General features: G+C 49.1%; 1 long non-coding RNA gene across 14 annotated transcripts in view; it reads left to right on the plus strand.

The window, feature by feature from the left end:
• The first annotated feature begins 547 nt into the window (after window positions 1-547).
• Window positions 548-13,976, plus strand: part of LOC129211743 (uncharacterized) — a 37,986-nt gene continuing 24,557 nt past the window's right edge. For 10 of the 14 annotated variants that reach the window (XR_008578948.1, XR_008578950.1, XR_008578951.1 and 7 more), the window contains exons 1-2: window positions 548-2,079; window positions 2,523-10,030. This is a non-coding gene — a long non-coding RNA (uncharacterized LOC129211743). The remainder of the gene's footprint in view (window positions 2,080-2,522; window positions 10,031-13,976) is intronic. The other 4 variants (XR_008578958.1, XR_008578959.1, XR_008578957.1 and 1 more) reach the window with 4 other exon arrangements.

The raw sequence follows: 13,976 nt of genomic DNA on the forward strand, positions 1-13,976 counted from the left end.
CACGGGATCCATTTTGCACAGACTGCCCTTCCATTTTCAAGATGACACGTCAGGTATAATTAATTTGGCTTTCTCCTGCCATTTGTGCTTAACCGATTTCCATGCAAGCAGCACAGAAGGTGGCTTGGCAAGATTGGCTGGTCCTCTGCGTGGCAAGCTCAGAGGAGCCCTAGCTCAGGAATACACTGACTCCTCGTTGATGTATTAGGTGAGAAGGAGACTGATACTTTGTCTTCACACTGCCTTTAAGCCAGGTCGATTGATCTGCAGCTTGGAGCTAAGATTTCATTTGGAAATCAGACATACTCTCAAGCCCTTGTGAGAGCATCTGGATGAGATCCTGCTAAAGACCATCATCCATCTGCCAGTGTCTCCTGCTAATGCTTCAATCATCTTTGTTGAGAAGACAGGCAGATCTGAGTTGAAATGAAATACCACAGCCTTATCAGATCACAAGGAAGAGCACATAGCTTTTGCTTTTAACTTAGTGAGCTGCTGGAAGGATGCGCTCTGAAAACTTACCTCTGCAGGTAAACTTTAATGGCTTCTACAATTTAATTTCTATGCAAGAAGCTAATCTTGTGTGGAAAAAACACATTTTTGCACTAAATGTAGCTGTTTCCAGTACCTGATTCATCTCTTTGCTTTGTCCAGTGCTCATCCTCTTACATCCCTTTGTTCTTCTTAGCGTAGGCTTTGGATCACCTCGTGGGCCATCTCCCTCAACAGCCTTCTGCTCTTTCCTATTCCTACCCAATCTATTCCCGTCCATATGATACTCGAATACTACAAGAGAAAGGGCTAATAGGTAAAACCTAAGAGGCACGCATTTCTTCGCTCATAGCAAAGATCTTCTGAATGAGCATAACCAAAAGAGCGCTACTGTGATGGAAGAGGTCAGCCCAAGATGAAGTGAACGGCAACCAAGTTTGGGGATGTTTGTGCATTCTGGGGCTGTCTTTGACCAGTAACTTCAGCATTCCCAGTTTGAGATACTCATAGGAAGTAGTTCTCCTGAGCTCTGTGCTAAAATGGAGTTTGTTCCTGCCCTTTGATCTGCAGCCCTTCTGCTCATCTCAGAGTAAGTCATCCCAGTGCATGGCTTTGCCTGGGAGCTAACTTTTAACTGTTTAAAGCTGCAACACCAAAGTAAAGCTGAGTCCCATGATATTTGGTCACAGCAAGAAATCAGCTTACTGGTGCGATCAGCGTATCTCTCTGGTCTGGAGAGAGGCACAGCTTAGGGCGTCCATCCCTCACAGCTTTGCCAACTGTGGGAAGATGTTGATGGCTTTCTAGTCAAAGCCACCAGAACAGCAGTCCTTAAAGCATTGATGAACAAAAATAATCGCTTCTGCTTCAAGCCTGAATCACTGGATTTAACCTGCAGATAAATAAGTTTGGACCTGTCCCACAAAGAGTCAGCTGTGCTCTGTTTTTTGTGTGTGATCACATGAGAGGAACCAGATCGTACAGGTGTGGTCATACAGCAGAGAAATATCTGGAAGAATCACTCAAGAGGTTCATCTTACACCCCCCTAACGTATGGACACATACATACCCATTCACCCTCCTGCAAAATGAACGCAGCTCTTTACCCTGACGTGTATTCAGGCCTGGGCTGGAATTGGCTGTCAGGACCCTGAGGGCACTAATTGGTCTTAATGGCCCTGAGCAGCCTCATCTGAGACCTCCCCCCCCCACCCATGGGCCCTGGAGCCCTATGTCAGTTCAGCTGTAGGAGTCCTCCTCTCCAGCCTATACATCTGCTCCTGTGCACCCAACACGATGAAAAGTTATGGTGCTCATGGGAGGCAACAGAATTCAGTCAACATCGCTTTGAGCCTGACTGTAATTAATCCTGCTAATTAGCCAGGGGCATGTATCTGCTTTCCCCCCCTCCCCATATCTCCCAGGGTGTGAATCTGCATTACCCCAAATGCAGGGAGCTTGCTGTAGGAAGCAACGTGCAGAAGATGCCTGGGAGGAGAGGATATTGATGCAGATATCAGGTACAGCAGCTCTCCTCTGGGACCCGCACAGGAAAACTCGGAGACAGTCCCTCAGGGATTCAAACAGGTAAACCATTCTGGAGAGGAGACTGCTGGGGACCTGCATGAACAAATCCTTTGGGAATATGCTTCTCTAGGGATGTGGGTGGGTAAATGCTCAGTGTATTTTTGTGTAGTGATCCTCCAGGAAGGCTTGGGTTTAGTTTTTTAGTTCTGAGGCACTGGGAATGCTGATGTTAAAAGCTCAGAAACTGAATCCTGAACTGACATCTTCGCTGGTGTTATTTAAAAAAAAAAAAAAAAAAAGTGCCTGCATTTCTAGTTGTACTCTTTAAGTCTTGCTGCCAGCATTCGCTTTACCCTGCCTCTGTTGCCTGAGAGGTCTGGAGTCCTGGAGCGCAGCTCTGGCATCTTTCCAGGGCTGCTTTTCTGCAGCAAATATTTTCATTTTTGTCAAGCTCTTTGGTGCTGCTAATCTCTGAACTTTGTTATATTCTTTACCCTCTCCAGGCTGATATCTCACAGTTTTAACCCCCGGCACAACCAGTATAGCAATGAACAGTAAAAAGAGCAAACGATGGTGCCAACACCTATCCTGTCCTCTACTCGTTTCCTTTCTTATGGGTAGTCTGAAGAGATGCTCCATTGGTCTGGGAAAGCTCTGTACCAGCCCGAGAGGAACTGCATACAGGTAATCTTGCAGGGACCCCACGCTACAAACCCTCCAGCAATTCCAAGCTGGGTCCCACCAAAAAATGGGCTAGGCTAGAAAATAGTAAATGTTTGAGTACTCGCATCTGCCTGTGCGCATCTGCAGCCACGTCCCTTCCCACCTGTCAGGACGGGTGAGCGGAGGAACAGGATTGTTTAAAGCACGGGGGGGTGCTGGGACTCTTCCGTCCCGTTGGAGGAGGGGATGTCTCAGAAAGCATCTCTGCGCTGCAAAGCCAGATCACTGCTGTTCCCACGAGCCCGTGCTGACCCTGCACTTGATGGATTTTTTTTTTTTTTTTTTTTTTTTTTTGCTCGTAACGCTCTTATCAGCTGGGGCCAACCGAAGTCAAGCTGGCTGGGGATGACAGGGTGTTTGCAGCTCTGACTTCTGAGGCATGGGGAGTTTCACGACAGCAGTCACAAATAGAAAGGGATGCTTGCCAGCTTCTTCTCTTTGAAGGTTGTCCATTATGTCCTAGTGTCAATTCTGAGGGTGCATGTGTGTATGTGACTTCCTGCTTCACATCTCATAAATTGGAGCTTGCTGCGAGCAGAAGCCCCTTGTCATCTTCAGGTTCCTTAGAATTCAGACTGCAAACCATCGCAGTTCAGGGTAACTGTACCCCTCATGGGTGGAGGAAGCCATTAAGGAAGCCCCAGAAACTGTGAACATCTCTGTACTCCAAAGATGTTGCTGAAACTGGTGTGATGGGAGGATGTTGACTCTGACCTTGACAGAAAGAGGACCTGTTTCTCCAGAAACCCCAAAAATCTTAAGACTTTTCCAGAGACAGAGGGGAAGCATCTACCAGGCATCAGACTGGTGTTCAATCCAGCTTGGCATTGCCAGTGAGATGCAAAGGGAGTATCCAGCCTTCAGCGTTGCCTTGCAGGGACAATAGTATCCTCTGCGTACTCCATCTACTAGGTGTTTTCTGTCAGACCCTTCTGAAGATTTGAGTTAACTTTGGTTTTCCGATTTCTTCCCCTGCCCCTTGTTTTGTTTTGGTTTTTATCAAAATTGGAACCCTCTGTGGAAGTGTTTCGGGTCTGGTGACAATGCTCCTCTTGTCCCCATTGGGGTTTGTGGTCTGCAGCGAGAGCAAATCCAGTAGCCTTGTGCATGCAGCACTCCTGGAAAGCGGAGCACCCAACTTCAAGTCCTCTGCCAAGCTTGGGCCAGGGGTTTGGAATGGCACCTTCCTGCGGTGAGCATGGCTCTCTGCTCGACTTAGTATTTAGTTACCTATATAAAGAGGAAATGTGGTGGTGAGAGGATGGGAAACGCCTGTTTGAGACAGCCTGGTGGTCAGGGACCCCCAGAGCTGGGGGGCCGAGGTCCAGATCTTTGGTCTGACTTGGGACAGTGGCTTGTTTGCCTGGTGTGCGTAGCAGGCAGTGAGCAACCAGGGCTCAGGACACTTGTTCTTCAGCTGGCTGAGTTGTCATTGTGGTTCTGATGTTCTTACAAAACAACACACAATAAAACAGTGGGCTGAGCCCAGTGCAGGGGCACAGGCAAGGGGTGTTTAGTTCAGAAAAGTCTGTGGAAAACAGACAAAACTCACGGTATTGAAGGAGAGGAAACATCCCCTGACATCCCATAACAAGAAATCCTCAGGTCTTGTCAAGGCTGATAGTGGAGCCCTGGAACTGAATGGAGGCTGCTGTGCAAATTTGTTCTCTAAACCAGCTTTGGTCTATGTCGGGCTAGGACATGGGCGGCAGCCAACCGAACAAAAGCACAAGGCAGGAGAAAAAAAATACTAACTATAACAGTTGTAACCTATCAATAAAAGTAAATAGGGGTAATTTGGTATTTCTTCTCTGCCCTGGGAAAGTGCAGGGAAACTTCCAGCTCGTTCTGGGTGTGATTGTTTCAGGATAAAAACCATCCATAAGGCTGGTCTGTCTTAATGCGTTCAGAAAGTAGCCCATGGCAGCATCTTCTCTGGGTACCCCCAAAAGTTTAGTCCCCTCTTGGGTTTGACTTTGGGATGGGTAGAACTGAAGAGAGCTGTGAAATACTCTGCCAGATGACATAGCACATTTTACCAAGGTTTAAAAAAAACCAAACAAAAAAATAAAAATTGGCTGTAGATGGATGTAAAGGAGTGTTTTGGGTCCTCCTGGTGAAGCTGTACCAATCTGCAAGTGCAGTCCCACCCTTTAGGACCACAAGGGCAGGATTGCTGCTGTCAAAATGGGAGGTGACCCAAAGCGTGGGTGCTGCACTGCCAGAGGAACGTCGCTCTTCACCCAGGGCTCTGCTGCAGCTCCCAGATCATGGAGGTCCCTGCTCTCCTGGACAGACGTGGAACTGTGCTTCCCTTAGAGGTTCATAGGTTGGTCTGTAGCTGATCTGGTGGATGGTTTGGAAATGTGAGTGTGGCACAGGCAGCGTTTGAGCTCCAGCTTCTGAGCTCTTCCAGGCTAGCCAGGTGTGCTGCTGGGGTGGGCACGTGGCTTTGCAGTGTGGGACAAACAGGAGATGGTGCTGACTGTGTAGGTGTGAGCTGATATTATACGATAACATATACTAGAGGATTAATTTTTTTCATCTGGATTTTGTACGTCACGAGGTGCGTCTCCTTGAGCTGTTTTGGGAAGATCTCATATGAATGTCCATAGAAGGCACTGATGCTATTAGCTAACAAGCCTGATTAAAGGTAGGCTACTGCGTCTGGCAGCAGAGCCGAGACGTAAATATTGTATTAATTTCCCTTTACCGGCTCTTTGACTGAATTCTAAATGTTGTTGGCTTTAAAACTAACAATATTATAGGGCTTCGTAGAGCTGAGCAAACTCTCCTGCCCTGTGTAATGGCCACAGCCTTTAAAATATCCTTTGCGTATTTATGTGGCAACTTTATTAATTTGATAGAAAATGAAAATGGATTTGGGATTTTGTTTAATGTCTGAATGTTGCTTATTATCTTCATGTGTTTTTGAGGAGCTGTTTCTTTCAGATTGAGACGTGGAAGCTGTGAATTTTTTTACTTCAGGAACAACCTTCCTGGGGTATTAGAAGTCAGATAAATTAAAGTAAATCCTAGCACTGTCAGTACACAGATCCAGCCACTTCATGTAAAGCCCACAGAGAATTTGGGGAGATCACCAGATCCTCCTGTGATCTTGCCAGCCTGGGAAGGGGACATTGGCTGATCAGCTGGTGGAAATCCTCGTTGACTTTGGCAGGACAACACAGCAGAGGAGCGACCACAGCCGCAGTACCCAGAAGCTCAGTGATAACTTTTCTGGACTATTTCCCAGTCTCTCCTACCTTCCATTCCCTCACTCTGCTTAACAAGCTTCTGAGAAAAGTTTGGACAAATGGGTTGTTGCTCCTGAAATAACTGCAGATAATTATATAAAGATTAATGGCCTCTTCTTGAAGAATCACCAATGCAGGCTTCATCTTCTTCAAGTACCGATGACCTTTCCAGGAAATGGGAATGAGGAAATGCAGTGGGAGATGGATTGGGTAAACAAAATGTAATTTAGACTCTTTAAAATTGAGGAGAGCAAGACTGATGCAATTCCCCATGTTCAATCCGTACCACCCCCCCACGCACACACACTGCAGTTTGCAGACAGTGTTAGCTGGCTGTTTACCAGCGATAAACTCAGAAAGGGTAAAGTGCAAAATGCCTCAAAGGCAGCGGAAAAAATGTATTTGGAGTAAGAGAAGGTGGAGTAAAACGCAAGTGTGTATGACCTCTGACAGAGGATGCTTTCTTCCCATAGTCTGAGCTTTGGTCACCCCTGGGGAAAGTGAGTAAAAGCCAAAGATGCAGCGAGGAACTCAAGACCTGCTTCACTTCGGGCTTTGCTGATAACTGATAACTTTCAACAACTTGGTAGCCAGTTCAGGGATGAGCTGCAAATAACCAGAATTTAACGTAGGTGGTAGCTAACTTACAACTGGCCTGTTCTGGCGCGTGCTGGCTTCAAACTCGCCCTTTGAAACTGGACCCTGCTAAAGAAAAACAGGTTCACGAATGCCATCAAAGAAAACTAAGAAGTCCCAACTGCCAAAAGAAGATCTGACCCTTTTATTAAGAGGTCTGCAGTGACACGGAGGAGGCTTTGTATAATAACCAGCTGAGTTTTATTGCTCAGGAGCCTTGTGAGGGGATCGTGCCACCAGCTGAATCGTGGTACGGTGGTGAGAGCCTTGCAGATGGGCAGCCCCACGCCATGGTGCGTGATGGTTTTCTTTGGGCCAGGCACTGGGCTCTTGAAATGAATGTCCCCAAAACAGTTTGAGAAAGAAAAGAGTTGTCATGAACCTTCTCATCCCTGTTAGTAATTATCTTGCTGCTGCAAGGTCATCTTGAAGGAAGAGGTAGCAAATGCACTTAGTGCACATGCACAAAGCTAGCTTTATAAATTAACTGTCAGTTAAAAATCCATTCATCTGCAGAAGTAAACATCCCATTTAAATGCCCCAAGGTTGTCTTCATGCCAACAGCAGGTAGCACTCCTCAGTTCCATTCCTGAACTTAATGCCGCTAACCTCCAAGTCCCTTTGGAAACCCTGGCTGCTATCCTAAACGTCCCACTCGTGTCTATGAACGTCTGTTCCAACCAGAGCAGCCAACTTGTCCTTGCTAGCTTCATGCTGGAGGGGATGGGCTAAGAGAGGCAACGCAAAACTTGCCCCCCAGAGCCAAGGGTGAGTCAAGTGACATGGGTGTACGGAGGGGTGTAGAGAAGGTCTTCATCCTGCTGGAGTGGAGCTGGGATAATACTAAAAGGGGAAGGGAAAGAAAAAAAATTACAAAAAAAGGAGTTGCCTTGTAAATGAAGGATGGCCTGGAGACAAAACCCAGTCACGTGTGTTAGGACTGACTGGTTTCATGTGAGGCTCCTCAATAGTGTGTCTGTGCGGAGGAGACACTGGCCCTCTGTGGACGGCTGCACGTCCCAGCAGAGCTGCTGGGTCACAAGCAGCACATGTGACTGGAGACTGTTACCCCAGCGTGGGGCCCACCATGGCCAATCCATCTCCGTGGTGGAGGTAAGGACAGCGTGTGTGGGGACATCCTGTCTCGGGAAGCCTCTCCCTGCTCCGTTAACTCCCGCAAGCAGGAGCGTTAGAGAGGGAAAGGAAATGTTGGGTTGTTTTGGGGGGTTTTTTTTGAGGGCTTCATGTTAAAAATACTCCCAATATCCCATCTTAGGCTTTTAAAATGTTTTCTGGGGAGCTTTGTGGGCACAGGAGCTGTGCAACATGGTTCTTGCTGCTATGGGCTGATGGGGAGAAGGCTTTTCTTGTGGACGCTTCTCATTTGTCACCCACAAATCTCCTTTCGGATTTACAATAGGACAGCAGCATATGGGCAGTAGCTGATGCCCTCTGTTTAGCTGCTAAACATATGATGGGAGGTTCCTTTATGCTGAGATGTCTTTCCACTAATGAATGCACCATGGACTCTGAAAATACTCACTTTGCTAGCAGGTGTTGACAGCCTCTGGAAGGAAGGACCTGGTTCAGAGAGCTGGGACGCCACAAGAGTCTCACCACCCATTTGAAGCAGATCAAAGATGGGAGAAGGAAAGAGCACCAACAGAGAGCAGATGAAGTGTAAGTCAGGTGGAAGAAAGGTGTCTTGGTGCTATGATAAAAAGCTATAGGAGAAAACAACTTCCTACACTGAGCCAGGGACTTTATCACAGTAAGTACCTGGACCTTCCCAGACTCTCTTCTGTCTCCTTCGCTGTAGATAACCATCAGTCTTCTCTGATCTTCCTCACCTGCTCTTCCTCACATGTAAGAAATCTTATGCAGCAGGGAATCCCAGAAAGCATCTTGTCCATCACCCACACACCATTGTCTATCTTGTTCTTACAACCCACTGTGCTGAAGATGTCCTGGCATCCAGAAGGTGCATCCAAATGCTTCACAAGACTTTTCATTCAAAGTTTTTTCCTATGGCAGGGTGAAAACTTGGGCAAGCACTTTTGTCTCTCCTGGAGAAGATGCCTCCCAGAGTAAGAGCCTGCCTCCGGTCAATGGAGGCAGGATGGAGTCTTTGAAGATCTCAGAGGGACATACTCTCTGCATAAGATTAGGCGAAAGTCAGTGTTAGAGGAAATGAATCCTGCAGCCAGGTGCTTGTTCCCCATCCTGTGCGGTTTGGTACACCCAACGTGTTGTCCCAGTCACAAAAGTGGTGTCAGTACCCACCGAGTAATCCTCCCCAGGTGGTGGATTAGTCAGAGCTTCCATATCATGACTCCTTGGGATGTGCCTGCTATTCCTGTATGTCCCACAGATATATTTGTCGTTGGCATCACCTGTTTTTAGGTAACTAAGTCAAGGTCCTAGCCCTGCTTGCTAATTAATGGGAGCTCTGAATCTCCTGGCACTGAATTGGCCACAGTCGAGTGCCGCAGAGACTTCAGGAGTCCCGCAGACTGACCAACAATTTCAGCTGTGTAGAATAAGGTGGCGGGAATGCCTTCCTCCCAACAACCCACCTGGCCCCCCCAGCTTGAGGGGATGCTGTCCTAGCTGTGCCTGGCACATGCAGGGTGCAGCGTACAGGGATCTCGCTGGTGGAGGGCTGAGATGAGCCCCCAGCGCTTTCCACTTGAGGTAGTGAGAGTAGAATGACAATTTAAAATAAACCCCAGGAACCTAATCCACCCTCCTAAACTTTGATGGGACAGTGGTATTGCTCAGAGGGTAAACTGGGTCCTGCCTGTTTATTTTAAGCTGAAAGCCAAAATGATCGTGCTAGTTACTTAAAAGAAAAGTTTGTTTCTGTGCTCTGCTAATTAACAGCCTCTGAGAGGCACCCAGAACGTATCTCTGGGACCCAGAGTGTTGCAAAAACATGGAAAGGTTAATTGAAGGCAATGGGAAAACAAGAATCCCAGCTTTAACCTTCTTGGTCTGCCCTTGTTATGCTAACAGCATGGCGCAGGCAGATTTAATGACTCCTCATTACCCTGCTACCTAATTAACCTTCTGCCCTGAAACACAGAGGCTCTAAAAAAGAACCTCCCTGCCCAGGAACCTCTTCTGCCAGCAGCCCCCAGGGTTAAAGCAGACATCTCCAGCGTTGCCAGGCTCAAATCCCTGCGTGGCTTCCAGATGATTCCCATTAAACAGAGAAGAAGGACAGCGGTTGGTGTCTCTCTCTATTGGGATGGCTTCGTGGCAGCTCGCGGTGTTGGCTGTAGGACAATCTGCCCATCGTCCCCGGTGCCGAGATAGATGGGAGCGGTGTGGCCCCCAGGGAGAGAGCTGGCACCAGGCTGCCACTGGAACCTGCAAAACTGCAGCTTGTGATGGTAAGGATGCTCATGCCGGAGGAAAGGGTTGGATGAGGGTCAGAGAGATGGGCCAGGGAGGGCAGAAACGCAGAGAGGTGCCCCCCTGCACCCTCAGTTGTGGGAGGCAGGAGCAGAGGCAGTGTCTGTTCTTCCTGGCAGTGACCATCTCTGCTGGCAGTGGTAGCAGCTATCACTCCGGGTGCCTGGGATTGTCTTGTAAGGTAATGGGCAGCGGCCAGGTGTCCTGGCTAACGGAGCAAAAAATGTTACCCATTGCTGTTCCTGGATCAGCTTTAGTTTTTCCCTTCTTACCCCAAATGGTGCTCGCAGGTGAAGTCAAGGAGGCAGGCTGGGCGTTGGGTTTGTGAGCATCAGATGGTCCAGCTCATGCCCTTGGGGATCAAACCCATAGCCACAACTGTTCTGGGTATAATCTAACTTGCATGCCCCGTGAGATGAAGTGCTGTCAGTTCCTCAGACACCAGCATGATGTTAACTGTGCCCACACATATCATCCAACCTGTAATTAATCTGTAATCAGAAATTCATGAGGCATTGATACAACCTCCTGCTGCTCCCGCTGTGTGGGACCAGGGAGGAGATCCAGCTCCAAGGTGAGGTGGTTGTTCCACAGGGTGATTTCCATGGGGTGACATTGCAGTCAGAAAGATCTCTGGTATCTGTTTTCCTGTGACAGTGAAGGTGACAATAATCAAGAGCAGACCGCGTGGGCATTGCAAATTGTGGGCAAGGTGTGGAGACCCACAGCTCCCAGAGAGCCGCTGGGAGCTGACGTTGCTTGGTGGGGTCTGGTGCTGCCTCTGAGGGAGGAAGGCTATGTTACCTGTGAGAAAGCTGAGCCACCAAACATGAGACTACTCAGTGTCTTTTTGACTTTCGTTACAGTAATTATAGATGGTTTTTCATGGTATCGTGGTCTGGGACAAGTCAATGACTGCTAAGTGTGGACAGAGAGCATATGACAGTGTGACCGTAGTCTCCAGCAGGACTATCGAACACCTTGGTTCACATCAGCTTTCCTTCTGTGAGCAGCTAGGCAACCATGGGAACTTTGGGGCAGAATATGGGCACTGGAGAGATAATGAGCAGGAACATCTCAGTGGGCCACAGCCACGCGATGGGAGAAAAATGCAGAAGCCAGAACTCAAGTGAGATAATGTCACCCCAAGCCCTGCTTGAAAGTGCAATGGTCTGCAAGGCTTATCTCAGCCTTATTGGCAGTACATGAGTGTCTTCTTTTGATGTGTCAATGAACCGGAGAGAAGAAAGGACTTTTTGGAATTCATTCTCCAGAATATTTGCCCAGAGTTGAACTACTTTCCAAGCCGCTGGTTTGCTCATATCCTGCCTGTCTGCATGGAGAGATATGGGGTCATTGGCATCGGCTGACCTGACTGCTGTAAGTCCAAGTGTCTGTACGGTATGTTTGTGTGTGTGTTGGACTGGGACAGAGCCCACACACAGGGTGCGTGAGAAGCATGGTGCAACAAACTCCTTGTGCCTTTCTTCTCTCTCCCTTCCTGGAAACTATTGATGTTGTTGCTACCAAACAATGAGAAAATGACTCCCAGGGCCAACTGCTTGGGGTGGTGGCAATGGCAACAAACTAAAGGGGTCCTGGCCCCATATACCTCTGCTTCCTTCCCACGTACTCTGGTGGCAGGAGAGGACACTGGCAGAAATATGCAGGACGGTATGGCTTCTGATGATGCTTTTTTGGTGTCCTGATATGGCTTGGTTGTCTCTCACATCCAGTCAGCTATGAGTGGTTGGCCTTTCTTCTCATGCCTATACCTCTCTAACACGTGGCTGTGATACCGAGGGATCAGGAGGTGCTGTACTGGGAGCGCAGGTTGCTCTGTTCTCAAGTGTGACCCTTCATGCCTGGACATCCTCTGGAAATAGTGGAGTCTTTCTCTCCTCAGCTCCGCAGCTGATGGTTCACTGGAGGGCTGCCCACCATAGCTGCCTTTGAGGGGATGGAGGACCGTGTCCACCTGATGCTTGGAGGTTGCTGGTAAGGGCTTGTTGGTGAACACCATGCTAGGTTGAAATCCTTTGACTGTGTCTTCCCTCAAAGCTCATCTGCAAAGGCTAACCACAGCCTCATTACGACTCAAAAGCTGCTTGTCTGTCCTACAAAACCACAGCATGTCTTAGCCAAGCAAGGATGCTGCAGGAGTTTCTAACAGCCATCTGGCTTTGCCTTTCAGGAAGGTGGGTGTAGGGTCCATCCCAAACATGCTGAACAATCACACATCCACAGGATTTTCTATGCAAATTGTGCCCATTTTTTCCCCCCTTCTATTAGGCAGTGTGAATTTTTCTTGTACTCCTGTCAAGGGGAGACATCTGAGTCCTGACTGCAATTCAATAAGCAGCTTAGATGTGGACCTTGCTGTGGAGATGGTCTAGCTGTACCGATCAGGCCGTGCGACTTCTCAGGGCTGGGGAAAAAAAGTCTCTGGCACCAACGTGTTATTGTATGTGTCTATAACCTTTGTTAGCACTCACGGCAGCCAGGACTAGGAATGAGGGGATCTTTAGATCCTCTCTGTGGACGAGGCAGTCGGGAGTCTTCCACGCCTGCCGGTGGCTGCTGCTCTGAGGTGACAGAGCTGCATGGGGTCACCTGCTTGGGGATGGTGAGAAGCTGAGACTGGCTGCTGCTGTTGCCTGGTGTTGTCTGGGCAGCTGCACCACCTTGGGCACCTCTGCTGAGGGACCACCAAGGAGCTGGCAAAGACCCCTTATACCTCTGCCCTTGGCAGGGCAGTGAGGCCAGGACGCAGGGCTGAAGATGGTGCCTTCTAGCCCCAGTCTCAAGCTGAAGAAGAGTAGGTCTGGAGGATTTTCAGTGACTGATGGGGTCCCTGAGGGGCCAGCTGCTGTGCCAGGAGTACCCAGCGCTCAACCAAAGTGGAGCACATGGGAAGACTCCTCCCCTCCCTTTCCCATGAAGCTGGAAGACCTGCTCTGTGACTGCCATGGTGGGAACGGGAGTGACGGCCGTGTGAGGAGCCCTTCCCTCCCCCTCAGGAAGCGAGATGCTGCCGGAGCTATTTTGAGACTGTTGCTGCTTGTTTTGGCCCTGACTTGACTGCCTTGGTCATCACCTCGCTCAGGTAGTTATTTTTGGTCTTGCCAGGAATTGACTTCCTGAAGGGCAAAATTATGTAGGAGGGAAAGGAGACTTGACTTTGTGTTCCTGAGCCCAGAAAAGATTGCTGGGTGCTTCCTGGCTTTTCCCAGGGACAGTGGTGACCAGGAGCATGGGTAGGAGGAGGTGGAGAGATGGTGTTCTTGCCCTGTGAGGCATTGGGGCAGCAGGAGCGCAGTCTCAGTCGCTGGTGACCACTTGAGTCCCATGGTTGGGGAAAATGGGCTGAACTTGGGCTGCTGGGGCTCCCTTGAAGCCCCGGCCGTAGGGCTTGCTCATTCCTGGTGCCCTCAAATGATGCTTGTCTGCTTCCTACTTGTGCTGGCACCAGGGCTTAAAGAAAGGGATCTGGGCTGTGACAAGGGTGAAACCCCAGAGCCTTCTGGTGTGGAGGTGTGAGGAAACAGCTAGCTCATCACTGTGGGATTTCTCAGGAGGAAAAATGAGGTCAGGTGGCTTCATTTTTGCCACCTGGCTCTTGTCCTCCTGCCTATACTTGTCACAAGTAAGACCCCAAGCATATGGAGCCATGGTTGAGTGAGCAGAGCTCGGTAAGCTCCATGTCTTAGTGCTCGTGTTGCCAGTGTCCTTTCTGTCCTGGTCTGATAACTGGTCCTTCAGACCAGTGTCCCTCTGTGGTGGAGAATGCTCCCCTTGCGTGGAGTCTGGGTGGTGACAACCCATCTCCAGCCTCTACTGCTCCTCAAAGAGCCACCTCCAGCAGCGGGTGAATTCACCCCTCCGGTGATCTGCCCTCTTGTCTGCTGAGGCAAGATCTCTGTG

Source organism: Grus americana, chromosome 12 (genome assembly GCF_028858705.1).
Source record: "Grus americana isolate bGruAme1 chromosome 12, bGruAme1.mat, whole genome shotgun sequence".
Taxonomy (NCBI): Eukaryota; Metazoa; Chordata; class Aves; order Gruiformes; family Gruidae; genus Grus; species Grus americana.